The sequence below is a fragment of the Oncorhynchus mykiss genome, chromosome 1 (genome assembly GCF_013265735.2).
Source record: "Oncorhynchus mykiss isolate Arlee chromosome 1, USDA_OmykA_1.1, whole genome shotgun sequence".
Lineage (NCBI taxonomy): Eukaryota > Metazoa > Chordata > Actinopteri > Salmoniformes > Salmonidae > Oncorhynchus > Oncorhynchus mykiss.
Window position 1 is genome coordinate 67,759,843 of NC_048565.1, and position 22,701 is coordinate 67,782,543.

At 42.1% G+C, this 22,701-nt stretch overlaps 1 protein-coding gene across 3 annotated transcripts in view; it reads right to left on the bottom strand.

Annotated features, from left to right (window-relative positions):
- Positions 1-22,701, bottom strand: part of LOC110527713 (bone morphogenetic protein receptor type-1A) — a 67,213-nt gene that overhangs the window by 33,705 nt on the left and 10,807 nt on the right. For all 3 annotated transcript variants that reach the window (XM_021609179.2, XM_021609172.2, XM_036983393.1), the window contains exon 2: positions 11,597-11,738. The gene's annotated coding sequence lies outside the window, so the exon portion shown is untranslated. The remainder of the gene's footprint in view (positions 1-11,596; positions 11,739-22,701) is intronic.

Genomic DNA, 22,701 nt, shown 5'->3' on the forward strand with positions numbered 1-22,701 from the left:
AGGCAGTGGGGATGCACAGTCCATCACTAAGTCATGTGCTACTGAAATTGTAGATGGTTGTTACGTAAGAACAACAGCGCAACACTAATAAAACATTTAATAACAAAATGCACTTTCTCCTGCTTTATGTGCATCGTAGCAAAGATACCAGCATATTGGTGTTGAGAACAGTGCGACAGAGGCAGCAGCAGAATGAGGAGGTGTGAAAAAGAGCCCGTGTCTCATTGTCTAAGAAAAGCGAGGAGAGGAAACCAACTAAATAAGGTCTACAATCAATAGCCTAACTGTTAAATATGGCTTTATTTATCATCCGTATACCGTACCAGTCAAAAGTTTAGGCTACTGTATCAATCATTAATTCGTTCATGTCATCACACAGCATACGTGATTTGAAATGTAATCAAGCATTTAGTTTTAAATAGGCCGAACCCGTTCCATTTCGGGAAATTGCATTCATGAATGTGACTGTTTTTAGTCTTTGCTGTAATAAAGGCTTAAAAATCTGCACAGCTTCTTTTTTTTTTTTGACAGACTCTCTGGTACGCTTATAATGTATTTAGAGTTGTTTACATTGTTCCAAATGGTCAGAACACATAATATGCACACAGCGCTTGCTCCTTAACTTATTTTTCTTGATCTCCAGTATTTTCCACAACTAGTCACATTTATTCCACACATCTGACTTCCCCTTTACCTCCTGAGCAACCAGTAACATTCCCCCGTTTCAAGTTTGTCACGCCCTCTGCATCCATTTTGCTGTTATGGTGTTCGGAGTTTGTTATAACCAATTTATTAAGTGAGTATGATATGCTATAGGTCAGGCCCTATTGGTCACGTGCATGCGATGCATATCTGTCGTTCTGCCCCTGAACAAGGCAGTTAACCCACTGTTCCTAGGCCATCATTGAAAATAAGAATTTGTTCTTAACTGACTTGCCTAGTTAAACAAATAAAAAATGACTTTTGTACATTTATAAAAAAAGAAAAAAACGGAAATCACATTAACAAATATTTCAGACCCTTCACTCAGTACTTTCTTACAGCACCTTTGGCAGCGATTACAGCCGAGTCTGTTTGGTTATAACGCTACAAGCTTGGCACACCTGTATTTGGGGAGTTTCTCCCATTCTTCTCTGCAGAACCTCTCAAGCTCTGTCAGGTTGGATAGGGAGCGTCTCTGCACAGCTATTTTCAGGTCTCTAGGAAGTGTCTTGGTGGTTCCAAACGTCTTCCATTGAAGAATGATGGAGGACACTTTGGGACCTTCAACGCTGCAGAATTTTTGTTGGTACAATTCCCCAGATTTGTGCCTCGACACAATTCTGTAAAGGAGCCCTACGGACAATTCCTTCGACCTCATGGCTTGGTTTTTGCTCTGACATGCACTGTCAACTGTAGGACCTTATATAGACAGGTGTGTGCCTTTCCAAATCATGCCCAATCAATTCAATTTACCACAAGTGGACTCCAATCAAGTTGTAGAAACAAAAGGGTGATCAATGGAAACTGGATGCACCTGAGCTCAATTTTAAAGTCTCATAGCAAAGGGTCTGAATAATTATGTAAATAAGGTACCTTTGGAATTTGTAATAAATTCGCAAACATTTCAAAAACTGTTGTCGCTTTGTCATTATACGGCTATAATGTAACAAAATCTGGAAAGAGTCAAGGTCTGAATACACTGTATATATATGGAAAAATAAACCGGGGGGGGGGGGGGGGGGGGGGGGTGCTATAACTCTGTTCCATCATTTACTGAATCAAATGGCTCATTCATCACAAAACCCACTGATATTGCCAACTATTGGCAAGACTAGCAAACTTAGGCATATGACATGCCAACACCACATTCTGAGCCTATACACTAATGTTCCAAATGTTGGGGTCACTTAGAAATGTCCTTGTTTTTGAAAGAAAAGCATTTTTTGTCCATTAAAATATCAAATGGATCAGAAATACAGTGTAGACATTGTTAATGTTGTAAATGACTATTGTAGCTGGAAATGGCTGATTTTTATGGAATATCTACACAGACATACAAAGGCCCATTAGCAGCAACCATAAACTCCTGTGTTCCAATGGCATGTTGTGTTAGCTAAGCCAAGTTGATCATTTTAAAAAGGCTAATTGATCATTAGAAAATCCTTTTGCAATTATGTTAGCACAGCTGAAAACTGTTGTGCTAATTAAAGAAGAAATAAAACTGGCCTTTAGACTAATGAGCATCGGCATTTGTGGGTTCGATTACATGCTCAAAATGGCCAGAAACAATGAACTTTTCTTCTGAAACTAGTCAGTCTGTTCTTGTTCTGAGAAATTAAGGCTATTCCATGCAAGAAATTGCCAAGAAACTGGAGATCTCATTCAACGCTGTGTACAACTCCCTTCACAGAACAGCGCAGACTGGCTCTAACCAGAATAGAAAGAGGAGTGGGAGGCCCCGGTGCATAACTGAGCGACAAGAGGACAAATACATTCGAGGGTCTAGTCAACAGTGAAGAGGCGACTCCGGGATGCTGGCCTTCTAGGCAGAGTTGCAAAGAAAAAGCCATCTCTCTGTCCAGTGTCTATTCTCTTGACCATCTTAATCTTTTATTGGCCAGTCTGAGACATGGCTTTTTCTTTTTTTCTCTGCCATTAGAACAAACTGAATTGCATTCATGGAAGACTGGCTTGAATTGTGAGGATGACCTAGAGCTGGGCGATATGGACAAACATCCATATCACAATAAATTGCCTGAATTGATGCGATAATGATAAACAGAACAATACATTTATAATTTTAATGTGCAAAGAGAACCAACTACTAGTTTGATGCATGTAGCCATCAATTGCCCCATTAACAAGCACCCATATTAGCAAACGTATTTCATTTAAAAACTTCACATCTATATAATATAAGCTAGTTATTGTAATGAACAACATCAGATAAATGCCTGCGATAAGTGATCGGTATGGTTGCTAATTTTCGGTTTGTCATCCCAGTTCTAGGATGACCACACAATTTATTTCAATGAAACAAATCTATTAGTTTTCGACCCAAATTGTAAACATCTATTCAATAAACATGTATAAAAGATTGTGGCGGTATAGCAGAAACAGCGACATCTAGAGGTCAACACGTTACTGTCACAATTTATGGCAAATAATGCAAGCGGCTTCAATGACAAATTCTCTCAAAGGTGAAAAAAAACAGATTCACAGGGAATACACTGCATAGTATGGAGAAGCAATACTCCAAGCCACAGCTTCATACTACTTAAACATAGAGAACTGATACTGGTTCTTGGTATGGGATTGGCATGGGGTGTGGGGATCTGTGGGTGTCTTACTCATTGGTAAGAAGAAGTTTGGTTCAAATTGGATGTTGATTACTATCTGAATCTCATAAATGTAAATGGTCAATTTGGGTGAAATCAATGAAGAGTAATTTCTCAGATATAATTTCAAAACAAAATGTATCAGCACTGCTAATCTTATCTGTTACTAACTACAGAAACAATCTGTGATGGTGGGTGTCAATCCTCGTGTTTTTTGTGGAACGACACATGCTAACGGTTTTTACAGACAAAGTAAAACTACACAAAATGACTTTGTAAACAGGTAAACACTGAGGTGAGAAGATATGGTGTTGAATAGAGTCCTCTCGCTCTCTGGAGTGGAAGGTTTGTGAACGGAGCCAGTGTTCCTGACTCTGACCAGGCCTCCCAGGATCTGAGGTTACCCTCCATAGACACAGTCAATTACTGCAACCACGGCTTGAGTCTCTAATAGGCATGCTTACACACACACGGACACAGACACAGACACAGACACACACACGCCACAGTCCACACGCATAGGACACCCATGGAAGAGTAGGCCACCCTCTTATCAAACCACACAGTACATGGTAGCTGGCGTTTTACAGCACTGTTTGGCATAATATTTTGATAATACTATCTGAACTCAACTGAACACCCTCTGATCTAAACAGTGTTGGCACCCTTGTTGAAACAGAGGCCCTCTTCAAGAAGGCAGCGGAAAAAAAATAGAACGTCAAGCAGGCCAATTCAAAACCACTATTTTTTAATTGACTTTCCTTTGACATGGGCTTTGCTCCGGCAAGGTGCCCACTATCACTCAAATTTCCATGAGCTGAGATTTTCTGCCAGTTTATTTTCCATTACCTGCTCACACATTCCACTAGCGGGGGGGGGGGGGGGGGTGCTGCTGCTGATAAGAGCTGGGGCCAGGCAGTGCTCCAGAACTGCAATCCTCCTGAGAGAAACCATCCCACACGGAGACACAGGCTGAATCCCAAACCACATCCTTAATCCCAAACCACATCCTTCCCCTAGCCCCTCCATTTGCACGTTCACGCACGCCTCCTCCATTTGCTATAGTGTCCCAAAGCTGAGGGAGTGAAAATTATTGATGATGGTGTAGGGGCTAATTAGTCCCTCGATAGCCACTTTAACCTAGCCAGCACAGATGCAGGCTTCAGAGCAAAGTGCTACCCCAACACGAACTGCAATATTTTTGGGGCCACGTGCATTTTTTTTTTCCTGATTTTGAGACTTGACACATGTAACAGATTAAATACTCACAAATAAATAAATAAAAACACTGAGGTTTAAAACAGTGGGTATTTGTTCATTAGAATTTCATACTTGTATCATTTAAAAGTGGAACATGAATTGCATCATTCAAGTCACAAGTGTGTCCTGCAGTTGATGGGTTTATTGATCCCCTCGCCACTCTCTGGAAGCCACCCTCTAAGTTGTCAGCAACATGTGACAACAGAGGGCCCTCCGAGCCAGTTAGGGTGCGAGGGGATAGTTTGGGATTCACTGACAGATCCCTCACAGAAGATGGTCTGAAATAAGGCTTTGTCAGGACTAGGGATGCAAATTTCGGTCAATTTTGCTGCCGACTAACCAACCCTCATTAACCGGTCAACAAACAGCAACATTTTTTCTAAACAGTTAAATGAAGTGAGCAACAAAAAAAACTATGCATGCAAGGAACGGACATATTTCATTAAGAGCTTAATGAAAACATGCAACAAAAGCAAGCCTGTAATCTTAGTCAAAAGACTGTGGCCTATTATTGAATATGCAACTACTGTAATGAAGCAACTAATAAAACCTAATTCAAGCATTTGCCAAAATCCAATTGGTGGGTCACCACCGTTCTAAACAGTGCTCCTAATGCAAGTGGTTCCATATGTGACAGATGAAAATCTCCATTAGAAATTTAGAAAGAGGGTTGACTAGGATGGGTTGCTAATATAAACCACTTTTTTATATGAAAACCAATAGAACAAGAGAGAAACGCAACAGTAATGGCATGAGGAAGTCTTCATAAAATAATTGAAGCAACGTAAGACATTCCTCATTATTTGAAGTAAAGTCAAACATCCAGGTTTCAAACAATTACACTGCCTCTAGCGCACATTTCAAGTGTGCCTACCGTTGACTATAGCCTATGCATTCCGATGGCGAATGGGAGACGCGTTTTAATTACGAGTTGAGAAAGAAAAAAATAGCTCTTTTTAATCTTGGTCATCAAAACAGTTTAACACGCAGTTGCATTTAGAATTGTTATTTGTTGCGCAATGACTGGGCTTACAAAAGCATGTTTCACTCCAGGTGATAGGTGATAGGCCATTCGGCTCCTCAAACTAGCCTCTGTATTCTGTGCGCATGACGACTAAGATACATGACGACTAATGAAAATACACACGGGCCAATTGAAATGATCCACTAACATATGCAAATTAACCTAGAGACCGATAAGTATTTTTGTAATTCTAAGTATTATTTCTTACACTGTCACCCCAGGAAATCTTAAGTCTTATTACATCCAGCCGGGAGGAACTATTGGATATAAGAGCAACTTCAACTTATCAATATTACGACCAGGAATACGACTTTCCCGAAGCGGATCCTCTGTTTGGACCACCACCCAGGACAATGGATCGGATCCCAGTAGGCGACCCAAAACAAAGCCGCCGCAGAAGGGGCAGACGGAGCGGTCTTCTGGTCAGGCTCCGTAGACGGGCACATCGCTCACTTCTCCTGAGTATACTACTCACCAATGTCCAGTCTCTTGACAACAAGGTAGACGAAATTCGAGTAAGGGTTGCCTTCCAGAGAGACATCAGAGATTGTAACATTCTCTGTTTCACGGAAACATGGCTCACTCGGGATACGTTGGTCGGTACAGTCACCCGGTTTCTTCGCGCATCGCACCGACAGAAACAAACATCTCTCTGGTAAGAAGAAGGGTGGGAGTGTATGCCTTATGATTATCGAGTCGTGGTGTGATCACAACATACAGGAACTCAAGTCCTTTTGATTCACCTGACCTAGAATTCCTTACGATCAAATGCCGAACGCATTATCTACCAAGAGAATTCTCTTCGATTATAATCACAGCCATGTGTATCCCCCCCCAAGCAGTCACCTCGACGGCCCTGAAAGAAATTCATTGGACTCTGTCAACTGGAAAACACATATCCCGAGGCTGCATTTATTGTAGCTGGGGATTTTAACAAAGCTAATCTGAAAACAAGGCTCCTTAAATTTTATCAGCATATCAAATGCGCGACCCGGGCTGGCAGCATTCTGGATCATTGCTACTAACTTCTGCGATGCATACAAAGCCCTCCCTCGCCCTCCTTTCGGCAAATCTGACCACGACTCAATTTTGTTGCTCCCAGCCTATAGACAAACTAAAACAGGAAACGCCCGTGCTCAGGTCTGATCAACGCTGGTAAGATTCCACACTTCAAGATTGCTTCAATCACGTGGACTGGAATATGTTCCGGATAGCCTCAAACAACAACATTGATGTATACGCATTTGCGCAAAACTGAAAGCACGAACCACTGCTTTTAATCATGGGAAGGTGACCGGAAACATGACCGAATACAAACAGTGTAGCTATTCTCTCCGCAAGCCAATCAAACAAGCTAAGCTTCAGTATAGAGACAAAGTATAGTCGCAATTCAACGGCTCAGGCACGAGAAGTATGTGGCAGGGTCTACAGTCAATCACGGATTACAAAAAGAAAGCCAGCCCCCACGAGGACACCGATGTCTTGCAGCCAGACAAACTAAACAACTTCTTTGCTCGCTTTGAGGACAATACAGTGCCACTGACACGGACCGCTATCAAAACCTGTGGGCTCTCCTTCACCGCAGCCAACGTGAGTAAAACATTTAAACACGTTAAGCCTCGCAAGGCTGCCGGCCCAGACAGCATCGCTAGACGCGTCCTCAGAGCATGCGCAAACCAGCTGGCTGGTGTGTTTACGGACATATTCAATCAATCCCTATCCCAGTCTGCTCTTCCCACATGCTTCAAGAGGGCCACCATTGTTCCTGTTCCCAAGAAAACTAAGGTAACTGAGCTAAACGACTACCGCCCCATAGCACTCACTTCCGTCATTATGAAGTGCTTTGAGAGACTAGTCAAGGATCATATCAATTCCACCCTACCGGACACCCTAGATCCACTCCAATTTGCTTACCGCCCCAATAGGTCCACAGACGACGCAATCACAATCACACTGTCCTAACCCATCTGGACAAGAGGAATACTGATGTAAAAATGCTGTTCATCGATTACATCTCAGCATTTAACACCATAGTACCCGCCAAACTCGTCATTAAGCTCGAGACCCTGGGTCTCGACCCCGCCCTGTGCAACTGGGTTCTGGACTTTGACGGGCCGCTGATCTTCAACACTGGGGCCCCACAAGGGTGCGTTCTGAGCTCTCTCCTGTACTCCCTGTTCACCCATGACAGCGTGGCCATGCACGTCTCCAACTCAATCATCAAGTTTGCAGACGACACTACAGTGGTAGGCTTGATTACCACCAACGGCCTACAGGGAGGAGGTGGGGGCCCTTGGAGTGTGGTGTCAGGAAAATAACCTCACACTCAACGTCAACAAAACAAAAGGAGATGATCGTGGACTTCAGGAAACAGCAGAGGAGGCACCCCCCTATCTATCCACATCGACGGGACAGTAGTGGAGAAGGTGGAAAGTTAAGTTCCTCGGCGTACACATCACAGACAAACTTAAATGGTCCACCCACACAGACAGTGTGGTGAAGAAGGCGCAACAGCGCCTCTTTAACCTCAGGAGGCAGAAGAAATGTGGCTTGTCACAGAAAACACTCAAACTTTTACAGATGCACAATTGAGAGCATCCTGTCGGGCTTGATCATCACCTGATACGGCAACTGCTCCGCCCACAACCGTAAGGCTCTCCAGAGGGTAGTGAGGTCTGCACAAAGCATCACCGGGGGCAAACCACCTTCCTTCCAGGACACCTACACCACCCGATGTCACAGGAAGGCCAAAAAGATCATCAAGGACAACAACCACCCGAGCCACTGCCTGTTCACCCCGCTATCATCCAGAGGGCGAGGTCAGTACAGGTGCATCAAAGCTGGGACAGAGAGACTGAAAAACAGCTTATATCTCAAGGCCATCAGACTGTTAAACAGCCATCACTAACATCGAGTGGCTGCTGCCAACATACTGACTCAAATCTCTAGCCACTTTAATAATAAAAAATTGGATGTAATAAATGTATCACTAGTCACTTTATACAATGCCACTTTATATAATGTTTACATGCCCTACATTACTCATATGTATACTGTACTCTATACCATCTACTGCATCTTGCCTATGCTGCACGGCCATCACTTTTCCATGTATTTACATGTACATATTCTTATTCATTCCTTTACATTTGTGTGTATAAGGTAGTTGTTGTGAAATTGTTAGATTACTTACTAGAAGCACAAGCATTTTGCTACATTCACATTAACATCTGCTAACCATGTGTATGTGACCAATAAAATTTGATTTGATTAATTTGGGCACAGGTCGAAAAGCATTAAACATTTATAGAAATTTAGCTAGCTAGCAGTTGGTAGCTAATTTGTCCCATTTAGCTATCTAGCTGGCTGTTGCTAGCTAATTTTTCCCTGGAAAAACATTGAGTTGTTATTTTATCTGAAATGCACAAGGTCCTCTACTCTACTAATCCACACATAAAATGGCCAACTAAATCGTTTCTAGTCATCTCTCCTCCTTCCAGGCTTCTTTTTCTTATTTGGACTTTATATGGCGATTGGAAACTAACTTTCATATTAAGGTGCATTACCACAACTGACCTCAGTTCATCTTTCAATCACCCACCTGGTTATATGTTCCTAAAAACCAATGAGAAGATGGCACGTGGGTATACGTTTCTAAAAACCAATGAGGAGATTGGAGAGACAGGACTTGCATCGCATTCTGCGTCACAAATAGAGTCAACTTATATTTTAGTGCCTGGCAACGCAGACATTCGTTGGCGCGCGCGAGCCGTGTGGGTGCAATGATTGAATCACATGCGTGTGTACATTTATTTTGCAATGCTCGCGCACGCGACAAGTCCGGTTTGGGCATTGCTAACGTGCGCTAATGTGACTAGAATGATGTAAGTAACATCAACATTCCAGGACATAGACATGTCTTATATGTGCAGAAAGCTTAAATTATTGTTAATCTAAGTGTGCTGTCCAATTTACAGTAGCTATTACAGTGAAAAAAAGACCATGCTATTGAGGAGAGTGCACAACAAACTTTTCTCAAGGCACTTGATTTGACACATTCACCTCTGAATTCAGTAATCTTGCTCTGATATGTCCTCCTGAGGGTTCCAGACATAAAATGTAGCATAGTTTTGTTTGATAAAATCTATTTTTATATTCAAAATGTAGGTACTGAGTTCTAAAGTTTGAACCCCTGCTGTTTCTGGGCAGACTTGATTTAAAAAAAAAGTGTGCAGTATTGCCATGCTTCACTGGATCAGTCTGAAACTGCATACACTGCTGCCATCTAGTGGCCAAAATCTAAATCGCGCATAGACGGCAATATTATATTATGGCCTTTCTCTTGCATTTCAAAGATTATAATAAATAAAAAAAAAACGTGTTTTTGTTTGCATGATCTTTTCCCAGATCTTATGTGTCATTTCACATTTCCACAAACTTCAAAGGGGTTCCTTTCAAATGGTATCAAGAATATGCATATCCTTGCTTCAGGTCCTGAGCTACAGGCAGTTAGATTTGGGTATGTCATTTTTAAACACCCTATGCTCCTTTGAGACCCCTCTTTCCAATAACAGATCTCTTCTCGCTATGGTAGCCAAAAGAATGGGCAATTGGGAATTTTTATACATGAACCTAGGCATGATGGTATGTTAATTGCTTAATTAACCCAGGAACCATACCTGTGTGTTTCAATATACATTGTGTCCCTCATTTACTCAAGTGTTTCCTGTATTTGGGCAGTTACCTGTATGCCCCCCTCCTGTTTTCTTATGCATCTAGAACTGTGCTGGATTGGAACTCTGCTGACACATACCAGAACAATGGAGCAAGGCCGAAAGGCTCTCAACTGCACAGAGCCAAGTTTGGCTAATCTGTCAGGATAACTGCTAGCTTCTTCCGTCAATAAGCCAGGAGTCACACAGTTAGGCTACTTCTGTAATTAACGGTCCAGTGGGAGTGCAAGCTTCCCACAATAAAAGCCTCACATTATCCCTGTCAACCGGACCCCTCCCCCCTATTCCAGAGACTAGACCTGTGTCACCCTCAACCACTACCTCTATAAGGAGAGAAGATCCCGGTTGGTTTCTTAAAGTCACACCACTCTTCCGTCTATGAGTGATGATTCAGGAGAAAAAGCTGGACACAAAAGTAGACCGGGAAAAATTGGGAAACTCACCAACTCGCCTTAAGTCGTGTTTAAAAGTGAGGACGTGAAATACATTGGGTTCAACATCCTCTGAGAACATATGGTAGCAATTTGCTCGAGTAGACTCCCTGACTCTGTTTGAAGGTCTGCCGGCGGAGTGCGCAAACTCAGGCTCAGTGTTTTTGTTTTTTTTCCTCAAGCAAAAACAAAAGAGAACATCATCGATCACTTCATTGTCGTCTCATCTTTTATACATGTTTAAACTGTGAACTAAGATGGTGACTTAATGACAAGGAGATACCTCTTTTAAAAAAATGTATTTTATAATAAGAGAACGTCCCCCGCCCAAAAATAACCCATTCTAGATGTTCTCTCATGGTGGGAGTCACTCCACCCATGAAAAACTCACAGATGTGTAAGCCTCCGGGAGCATGTGCAATCAGGTCCTTTCCTGCTCTTATTCCTCTAGTTATTAATCACATCAGCAGACAGCTCCAATGACCCAATCTGCGCCGACAATTAAGAGCCGGGTAACCACCCGCTGATTGGCCAGCTCTGTCTGCCGGGAGAGGTCAGGGTTTAATCTCCTCAGAGGGGGAGGGGTATAATCAGGTTGTGTGGTAATCACCGGTGCCCTCCGCAGAGAAACAAACAGTTGTTAGGTTAAAGAAAAAGGCTCAGAGAAGGAATCCAAACAGAGATGCATTCACCAACCAAGCATGTGACCACAACACATCTTGCACAAATTACACACCGTATGGGGTTGAACATGTATCATCACAAGTATAATCTAAAGCAGGAGTGATCACTCTGATTCACTGTAACAGCCAGAGAGAGCAGCCTTACCTCACTGGGGGATCCATGGTGCAGGGGCATGTTGAGGAAGCTTGTAGAGAGACCAGAGTTGGTGCTGGGGGTCATACAGATCCATGGGGAGAGAGAACATATTGATGGTGGAGACAGAAATCCAGCATGGCACCATGGAGACCTGAGCAGGAGAGAGTGTGAGCCTCAAGTTAGTCACGCACCAAGAAAATGGGACGTTGTAAATGGACCAAAGTGTGTCAATAACAGGTCGGGAAGGACTGCATATCACCAGTCTTGATATGTCTGCATGAAAATAAAAAGTTTTGATTTAGCCAAACATTTCCATTTTATTTCTGCCTTTAAATTTTGCACACAACCCCTATAGTAAAATAAAGCAGGCCGAGGGGGTTGCTGGGCAACCCAAGCTGTGCGGAGGTATCAGATGACGGGGCAGGAGCCGCAGCACAGCGCTGCAGACAGACTGTCACCGAGGCCTAGAGCCCAGGGACCCAGCCGCAGTACACTACGACCTACACTGATGGAAAGACATTACACATTACTGCAGCCCACAACTAACATCTTCCAACTTTAAAAGTCATTAGCAGAGCCGGATCGGTGTGTGTGTGTGCGCGTGTGTGTAATTACCGCCACTTCAGCATCACTGTCTTCAGAAGGACACCACCTCAGAGAAAGAGTCAAGTTCAAACAGGAATATAAGAGCTGAAGCTCTTAGAGGCCTTATCAAAGTGTGATTTCTGTGTCTGACAAATTAATGCTGGATACTCATACATTGACTCACTTGTATGATTAGTCAAGTCTGTAAATAACAAAAATGAAAGATGTAACTTTTTGGGCGACCCAACCAAATTCATTAGAAATCTGCATTATAGATCTGTCATTTATTGAACGCAAGTCTAAGAAGCAAGCGGTAGATCCGATCTATGTGCCTTATTTCTATGCCTCACGTTTTTAAGTTTTACATTCGGTTTTGTACACCAGCTTTAAAACAGCTGAAAATACAATATTTTTGGCAATGGAAAATATATTTCCCAGCTGTTTACAATGATTCTCTACACTACTTGATTGTTGTCACAACTGAAGTTAGGCAAACTACTAGAATTTTAGCAACCAGGAAATGGCAGAGGGTTTTCTTCATAGTTGATTTTTAGGTTTAGCCTTTCAAAACAGCTTTGGGCCTTGCCTACATGAGCCTGAAAACATACTAGGGGCAAAGAGTGTCAGTCACTTCCCTGTTCAATACCAGGGAATCCTCATTTAGCTCACAGTTTTAGATATTTCAGCTCAGATACCCCAACAGCACATTTGGACACACAAACATCTGATTTTAGACCCGAGGGATGTGCTATTCCAGGGGGTGGGAGAGGAGGTTGTCCATGGTGTACCCATAAAGCCTCCTTTGAGTGGGCAACTGCAGGCCAAAAGCCCCTGCTGTGGCAGGGAGATAAGTGGAGCAGCATGGTCTGGATGTGGCCCAGCAGCCTGAGAGCCAGGCACTGCTCTCAGCACCAACACAGGGGCTATTCTTCCACATGGGAGAGCTCCTTGTGACTCAAAGGGCCTTTTAGTCCATGAGCCAGACAAATTTGGGCCATCGGGCTCACTTGGGCCAACGATGTCTAAGTAATTTTATTGAAGCTCTGTCCCTAGAGTTGAAAAATGTGTGATAGAATGCTACCATTTGATGTAGTGCTCTGTGCTACTCTTTTTCATCCCTCCATCCATCCCATAGGGTTCAGTATACAACAAGCTATGGCTCACATCAATAATATATTATTGGAAAGCTTAGATTCACAGCTATCAGACAAATTTTTGGAATGTTCAAGTCAACAGAACCTTGACCTCTAGCGTACATAACTCATATTTACAAAAGTATGTGGACACCCCTTGAAATTAGTGGATTCTGCTTTTTCAGCCACACCCGTTGCCGACAGGTGTATAAAATTGAGCACAGAGCCATGCAATCTCCTTAGACAAACATTAGCAGTACACCGACCTTACTGAAGATCGCCGTGACTTTCAACGAGGCACCGTCATAGGATGTTATCTTTCCAACAAGTCAGTTCGTCAAATCACTGCCCTGTTAGAGCTGCCCCGGTCAACTGGAAGTGCTGTTGTGAAGTGGAAACGTCTAGGAGCAACAACGCTCAGCCGAGAAGTGATAGGCCACACAAGCTCAAGAACAGGACCGCCGAGTGCTGAAGCATGTAAAAATTGTCTTTCAATGAAATGGGTTTCCACACACAAGCAGCCACACACAAGCCTAAGAGCACCATGAACAATGCCAAGCATTGGCTGGAGTGGTGTAAAGCTCACCGCCATTGGACACGCGTCCTCTGGAGAGGTGAATCACACTTCACCATCTGGCAGTCCGATGGACGAATCTGAGTTTGGCAAATGCCAGGAGAACGCTACCTTCCCCAATGCATAGTGCTAACTGTAAAGTTTGGTGGAGGAATAATAATGGTTTGTGGCTGTTTTTCAAGGTTTGGGTTAGGCCCCGTAGTTCAAGTGAAGGGAAATCTTAACCCTTAAATCTTAGCATACAATGACATTCTAGACAATTCTGTGCTCCCAACTTTGTGGCAACAGTTTGGGGAAGGATCTTTCCGGTTTGAGCATGACAATGATCCCGTGCACAAAGTGAGGTCCATACAGAAATGGTTGGTCAAGATCGATGTGCAAGAACTTGACTGGCCTGCACAGAGCCCTGACCGCAACCCCATCGAACATTGATGAATTGGAACACCAACTGCGAGCCAGGCCTAATGCACCAACATCAGTGCCCGACCTCACTAATGCTCGTGGCTGAATGGAAGCAAGTCCCTGCAGCAATGTTCCAACATCTAGTGGAAAGCCTTCCCAGAAGAGTGGAGGCTGTTATAGCAGCAAAGGGGGGACCAACTCTTTATTAAATGATTTTGGAATGAGATGTTCGACAAGCAGGTGTCCACATGCACTACATGACCTAAAGTATCAGAATTAGCTGTTGCTTTAAAAAAGGAAACCCCCGATACATTTTAACATTTGACAAGTGGATCTGGAAATGTCACTGAAAGCACACCAGCTACAACTCTTGTTTAAAAATAACCCATATTGTGCCATTGACGTTAGAATGTTGGAAGCTTAGCCATAGGATTCCATGTGGTGGGGCAGTTTTTGGAATGTAACTTTGGTGATAAAGGCACCACATTTGACACTCACAGCTAGAACAGGGTTTTAAAAAGATTTCTAGATACAGAGCCATCACAGGATTCACATATGCGCAGGCGTTATTATTAAGGCTATGGGAGTGGATATAGACCTAGTCAGTGCCTAGATTTCAGTTTCCATTTAACCGATCTAAACAGCAGGCTACAGTTCGCTTGAAGGCCTCATCTTGTGACTGTGGAATTTGTATAGCGCCTCACAATCACACATAACATAGCTATCATCCTCTTTTACCACTTCACCAAATAATTTTTGGGCCCTCCCATTATGTTCAACTCTCCATTTCGTAGCATTTCTCTTAATGAAATTAAGTTCGACATTGTCCTTCTTGCCTCCGTGGGTCTACGCTAACTTCTTCTGTCTGTTTCCAAAAGCAATTGGTGTGTAAGCTATTTGGTGCGAGTACAGTTAGGCCCTCAAGCTTACACATAAATGCCAGAAAGCCTAAAATAATGAAAGAAAAAACCTCTATATAGCCTATAGATATAAACTACACAAGAATGAAACCTTTATTCATTTTATTCAACCCCACACAATATTTAATGACCCCAAACCCACCTGCTCCGCAGATATAACCGCAGGGACAGCGGGTTTTAAATGAACCTGCTCATCACTAACATAAGCCTTCAAGAAAATCACTGTGAGACATCGTCTGCCCAAGTGAGCCTGACCGCCCCCCCCTGACTCATGGACTATTTATTAGCCAGAGACAACAATGTGAGTTTACATTCAGCGACAAACTCTTTTGCAGGGAAAATAAATGCAGTACATCAAATAGAAATCTTAATTCCTGCAAGTGGGAAGCTTTTCTGCTGGTGTAAAGGCATTTGAGGGCCTTATAGCCAAGTCAAAGTGACCTTGTAAAAGGACATAAGTGCAGTCGGCATTCCATGCGGCAACTATTTTTTAGGCCGAATGACAAGAAAATAGCCATTTGAAAGTGCTAGTGGTTAGTATGAGCAAATACAAAACAAATCGAAGAAAATAGATGAACACAGTGAGCACGTTCATGACACTGAAAGGCAATAGAGGGAGATCAGCTGTGCTCATCTGTTTACAATACTGCCTCAGTGTCTCCTCACCAGGCCAAGGTCACTCAAGGGTGCAGCCAATAATTGGCAACTAACTGCGCTGGCTATTTATAAAGTCCTGAGAGCATGCAGGAATATATTCTGAGGTTGCGAGCTGTCACAGTACAGGGGCATGGCTTCGGGGAGATATATTTTGAGTAAAAGCAACAATGCAGAGAGAAATAAAGGAACCGTGTTAAAAGGGAGGACGAAAGTACTAGACATCTTGTAGTTCTACTCAAGCTTCAAAGCAGTCAGACAGATGGACTCATGTTTTAAGTTGGAGAGTTAGCCTATCGCATACTGTGATCTGCAAAACAGACTGAAGGTTGATGGACAGACCACTAACACGATATCTGTTGTGAAAAGGGAAAAGCATCTAGTGCCTCGTAGCTTTATTATGCAAAATCCTCACAACACCAGGTGTCAGTGAGGTGTTCAACTTTACTGTCTGACGGGAGTTGTGTAACCAGTTTTTGGAAGAGAACTATGTCAGCCATGAGAGAACACCGCGTCCCAAAAGAGCGCAGAGAGGATCCCCGCGGCACTGAAAAAACTAAAGTCAACAAACTAAAAATAAACATTATTGGGCTGATATGTGTGAGCTTGTGTATGTGACATAGGCTTGAAAAGTGGAAGTCAAGCATTTGGCGATTCCATCGCTGAAGTTAATTCCGTCGGCTTTAGCAAAACTAACAGAGTGGCACGAGAGCAGAGGGAAATGTGTCGAGGCTTGGAGGAGCGACTAATGCCATCAAAGTGAACGATCAGCCATAGCTAATTGAAATTAAAGACCATAGGGGGGGGGGAGCTCCAGTCCGTTCACAGGGCCCGTTCTGTGGGAATGTGCTACCCTCACCAGGGCCAACACCAGATTCCCCGCTTCGCTCTCAACACCTCCAGTCCAAATGCCTCCTTACAGGAAAAACAGCCTACTGTCAACTAGATACTTTTTCATGAAGCCCTAACCTATATCTTACATCTGCTGTTTGGCTTTTAGTAATACATTTGCTGAGTTAGCAAGTAGATCTGTTGCTAGCTAGCCGAGCAAATAGCTTTATGACTAGCTACCATGTCATTCCGGCACAGCTACCAGTTTATTCCAAGTAATCAAGGCAGGACCCACTAAATTCATCCATACTGACAAATAAGAAAATGGCACATTATCCCTGTCAATAGTTGGAGTAGGATGATTGAAGAGCACCCTGCCTCAGAGTGGCGGGATGTTCATTTTCTAGCTGCCAAACTACATTCCTTTGCTGTGATGATTTATTTTTTATTAATTCTCGTCCCTCACTTTTGTCTCACATGATCTCCTCCGCTCTCCAGTGTCCTGCTCCCAGAAATCAACCAAGTGCTATTCACTCACCTGTGAGGAGAACCATCCTACTGCAGTTTGAAGTTCTGATTGGTTACAAGTTTAGTAGTTCGGCATATTTGCCTGAGCAGACCGTGTTGAAATATACTTATGAGAAAATGTGTAAGAATTTAAGGTGTCAACAAATGTTATAGTCATCATAAGAATGTTTTACGGTCATACACAAAATGTTTTTTTTATGTTTTATTTTTTAAACATCTCCTTCGACAGGGATCAAGCAACTACACGTTTTTCATTTTTGGCCCAAGTCCTAAGCATTTTGAACTAGCCTACATTTTTTCTTGCTCCTTAATCTGTTTTTATCCAACTTCATGTGTCATATTTTAAGACTGAGGTATTCTGATTGGGGTGGAGATGAGTCTTGTGGGTTGGAGTCGTCTTCCCACCTCATTGGGCTCCCAAGTGGTGCAGCAGTTGAACCTTTCTAGCGAAGGCGTTCCGCTACCGCAACCCCTCGACAACATTCCGCTAAAAAGGCAGCGCAAGAAATTCAAAAATATTTTTTTTTAGAAATATGTGACTTTCACACCTCTTAAGGCCACCCCCTACTTTTTCGAACATTGTTAAAAATCTCGCAACATTTCAGCGTCCTGCTACTCATGCCAGGAATATAGTATATGCATATGATTAGTATGTGTGGATAGAAAACACTCACGTTTCTAAAACTGGTTAAATCACGGCTGTGACTATAACAGAGCGTGTGTTTCATCAAAAAGCGCAAGAAAAACTGATCACTGAAAACTGGAAAAAATATAAAATGCGCCACTTGCATGTATTGTTTAAGGGACACCAAATTAAATGGTGCTGAGATTGCAAGTCCTACAGCTTCCACACGATGTCACCAGTCTTGTCAATTGCCTTGGAGTTGTTTCTTGGTCAAACGAAGAAGTAAGAACCCATTCCATCCGGTCTCCGACAGGAAGTTTTGAAATAGAGATTTCCGACCATGATTTGAAGACGTGGAGCTATTGAATACACATCGCCCCGTGATCAATTTGATAGATTATTAACGTTTACTAATACCTAAAGTTGGATTACAAAAGTATTTTGAAGTGTTTTGTGAAAGTTTATCGTCAACTTTTTTAATTTTAAAAAAATGACGCTGCGTTTTGAAACAATGTTTTTTTCTGAATTACACAGTTTCCATAGATGGCTATTTTGGGTATATATGGACCGATTTAATCAAAAAAAAGACCCAATAGTGATGTTTATGGGGCATATAGGAGTGCCAAGAAAGAAGCTCGTCAAAGGTAATGAATGTTTTATATTTTATTTCTGCTATTTGTGTAGCGCCGGCTACACTAATTATTTTGTTTACGTCGCCTTCAGGCATTTTGGAGTGTTGCATGCTATCAGATAATAGCTTCTCATGCTTTCGCCGAAAAGCATTTTAAAAATCTGACTTGTTTGCTAGATTCACAACGAGTGTAGCTTTAATTCAATACCCTGCATGTGTGTTTTAATGAACGTTTGAGTTTTAACGAGTGCTATTAGCATTTAGCGCAGCGCATGTGCATTTCCAGGTGGCTAGATGAGACGTCTGCGCGTCGGGTGGGCTTAACTGGTTTTAACAAGTCCAATACAGCAAATGAAAGATAAACATCTTGTTAATCTACCCATCGTGTCCGATTTAGAAAATGTATACAGCGAAAGCACAACATATGATTATGTTAGGTCATAGCCATGTCAAAAAAACACAGCCATTTTTCCAGCCAAAGAGAGGAGTCACAAAAATCAGAAATATAGATCAAATTAATCACTAAACTTTGATGATCTTCATCAGATGACACTCATAGGACATCATGTTACACAATACATGTATGTTTTGTTTGATAATGTGCATATTTATATACAAAGATCTCAGTTTACATTGGCGTGTTACGTGCAGTAATGTTTTGATTCCAAAACATCTCATGATTTTGCAGAAACTCATAATAAACATTGATAAAAGATACAACTGTTATTCACAGAATTAAAGATAGACGACTTCTCCTTAATGCAACCGCTGTGTCAGATAAAAAATAAAAAAAACTTTACAGAAAAAGCATAATCTGAGAACGGCGCTCAGAGCTCAATCCAGCCAGAGAAATATCCACCATTTTGGAGTTAACAGAAGTTAGAAATAACACTATAAATATTCACTTACCTTTGATGATCTTCATCAGAAGGCACTCCCAGGAATCCCAGTTCGACAAAAAAAAATGACTGATTTTCTCCATAAAGTCCATAATTTATGTCCAAATAGCCACTTGTCGTTCAGCCCAGTAATCCATCTTCATGAGGCACGAGCACTTCGTCCAGACAAAAACTCAAAAAGTTCCATTACAGGTCGTAGAAACAAGTCAACTGATGTATGGAATCAATCTTTAGGATGTTTTTAACATCAAAACATCAATAAGCTTCCAACCGGAGAATTTCTATGTCTGAAGAAAAGCACTGGAACAAGAGCTAACTCTGTCGGGAGTGCGCGTCACAAGCCTGAGACACTGCCAGACCACTGACTCAAAACAGGTCTCATGAGCCCCTCCTTAATAGTCGAATCCTCAAACCAGTTTCTAAAGACAGTTGACATCTAGTGGAAGCCGTAGGAAGTGCAACTTGACTCCATAGACACTGTGTATTCAGTAGGCCAAGCTTTGAAAAACTACAAACCTCAGATATTCATCCAAAACTGAAAATGCTGCCCACTATCCTAAAAAGGTTAAAACACTGCATCTCAGTGCTAGAGGTGTCACTACAGACCCTGGTTCGATTCCAGGCTGTAGGCTACCATCCATTATTACTCAGCTGAAAAAAATATAAATGTATGCAAAAAGGATACCACTGCACTTACCTTAATTACCTTAAAGTATTCTCATAATTGTGAGCATACCAGTTAACATTGAATAGCATGGCAAATATTAATGGATGGCACACACCAGACATTACACAGCCAAACAGGTCAAAAGGAAAAACGAATAACAGCCTGCTGTCATTTGAAAATTAATCTGTGAAAATGCAGGCCTATAGTAAACTTACTCAGCCATGTTTTTCATGAGTTAATCTATTTTAAAACACTTGCCAGCCTATCCTAAATCTTATAAAACAAGGGCCTAGGTTATGTACTGCAGTGGTTCATGACATAGCAATTAAAATACTTGTGTGCATTTAACTTGTGTCAAAAGAGGGGTAGAACAAAGAAACAATAATAAGAACAAAGAAAGAAGAGGCTAGTGTGGGTGCATGCTTTTGTTCCAGCCAAGCAGTAACACTGATTCAACTAATCAAAACATTGGACTTGGCAGTAGGCCAGTTGGGTGGGGGGTTAAGTTGTTGGGGATATTCTGGGGATTACTGGCTCCGGGTTTTCACTGATGTAGTAACGGCAGCTGCTGTAGACTACGGGCACAGCTAGCACAAGGAGCAAGTTATACAAATCTTTGCAATGGATGCATCAAAAGTAATTAACCGGTAAAAAAATAAAAACATCAGGTCTTCTGTTTTTACAGCAATTTTTCTACTCACCTACACTGGATGCTAGCTAGATAGCTAAATATTATAGCTAAAAAAGCTTGCTGCCAAAGAGTTTGCCAAGTCTATGTATATAATGTGTCAAATAAATGTTATTTCAAAACATTAAACAGTTAGCAATGTTTTATAACTATAATAAAGCAAACATTAGCTAGCTAATGAGAAGCTGATATCTGCGGGATGCTTTCACATTTAGCTCGTCTGGGTTTGTTGCTGTTAGCTAGCACATGGACAAGCAGTAACCTACTGCAGTAGTCAGATATGACACGAATTACCAACATAGTTGGATCTAGGGCAGACCCGAGTCTGTTTTTACATCCATTGAGAATGACATTAGTTCCTCAACGTAGCCCGTTTGATAAACTTCTAGCTGTCTTTCGATAACCTCTCAGCATGAAAGGGGGGGGGATGCTCTGATTCGGTGGAAACGTCATCAAATAGGCCTACCTGATTACTTCTTACCCTTGCGCAAATAGCCTACAGCATTGTCTGTCCGGAGCTCACTGGCAGATATATATTTTATACAATGTTGCAGGTTTGCTAGCATGAGGTTCAGGCCTGAGCCAAGTTAATAGTTGATACAACGTTTCAAGTTCCTTGCAGACAGGCCATGCATTTCAATGTGATTTATACTATTTATTTTTAAAACCAGGATATTTTCTACCTGCAGGCTGCAATGTTTTTATTTTTTGGCTTTAAGTAGGCTATTTTTTATAAAGTTGGCAATATGCATTACTTTTACAATTTCGATTAACCACAATGATTTTGAGATACGAAGACAATTATAAATTAAACTGTTCCTCGAAAATGTGCATATAAAAATCATAACTGGGAAGCAGATCGGTAAAAGCAGTATTAGGATTGTAACAGCAGAATCTGCGAAGGCCAGCAGCAGTGGGAGGAAGATTTATTTTTGTTAGGCTATCTTTCCCTGAAATATTTGTATAACGTCACAAACCCTGCTGCTGACGTTATTCAGTGGCAATTGCATTGGCATATGTTCTTTAAAGAGAGGACGCCGTAATGAGAGAAAGAATGTAGCCTAAGCTACTGAAAATAGACCTTTTACAAGATTACATCATGACAGGAGCGTTTGATTCTTCTTAAAAGAGATGGAGCCCAGTCAGGGTACTTTAGGAAACTTTCTGAACGGACAAATAGGCCTATAGAGAGAATGAGGGAACTCACACGCACACCCTGTAAATGCGCCCGCCAATCAAAGCCACCAGTGCTTGTCAGAAGAGCAAATATTTATTATCCTTTCCTTAAATATTTAAAAACCTTACTGCATCGGAGCTCCTAGAGTGTGCGGCTCTTCCTTTTCAAGCGTTCTACTCCGCTAGCCAGCACCTCGCCTAAACAGGTGTGCGTTTCTTTCACCTCCAAAAAAACCGAGGCCTACCTTAGATGGTAAATTCTACTTTTGGAAAACCTATTATCAGAATGCTAACAAAATTAGCTGTAGTAATAGCAAATGTCCCCTGGAGGCTGCTAGCTAAATATGCTAACGAACACAAATTAAAATAAACGAATTGCAAAAACAGGCAATCCAGCTCATAAAGTTACACATTTTGGTGAGTTTGGACTTTTACAAGCGATTGTGAATGAGAGACATTGTGCAAATGAACAAAGTTGACGCACGCTTGTCTGAAGGAAGAACAGTTCTGCTCTGGAGCAGCATGTGTTCACGCTGTGTCTGTGTGGAGTCTGGAGTCGCTAGGGCAACAGGCCGGCCTGCGCTGCTTGAAGAGGGGGAGGAGCAGACGGGCCGAGAACAAAGAAGAAAAAAAACCCACAAGGAAACAAAGACAGCAGTGGCAGAGAACTCATCCTAAGGGCTTTGCCTGTTCAAACACAGCAAAAAGCTAAAACACAAAAGAAACATCTTGTAGATCTAAAATGCTTCTTATTGTAATTACTGCTCGGCATCAGAGAAATTCTGTGCTTCAGTTGCACTT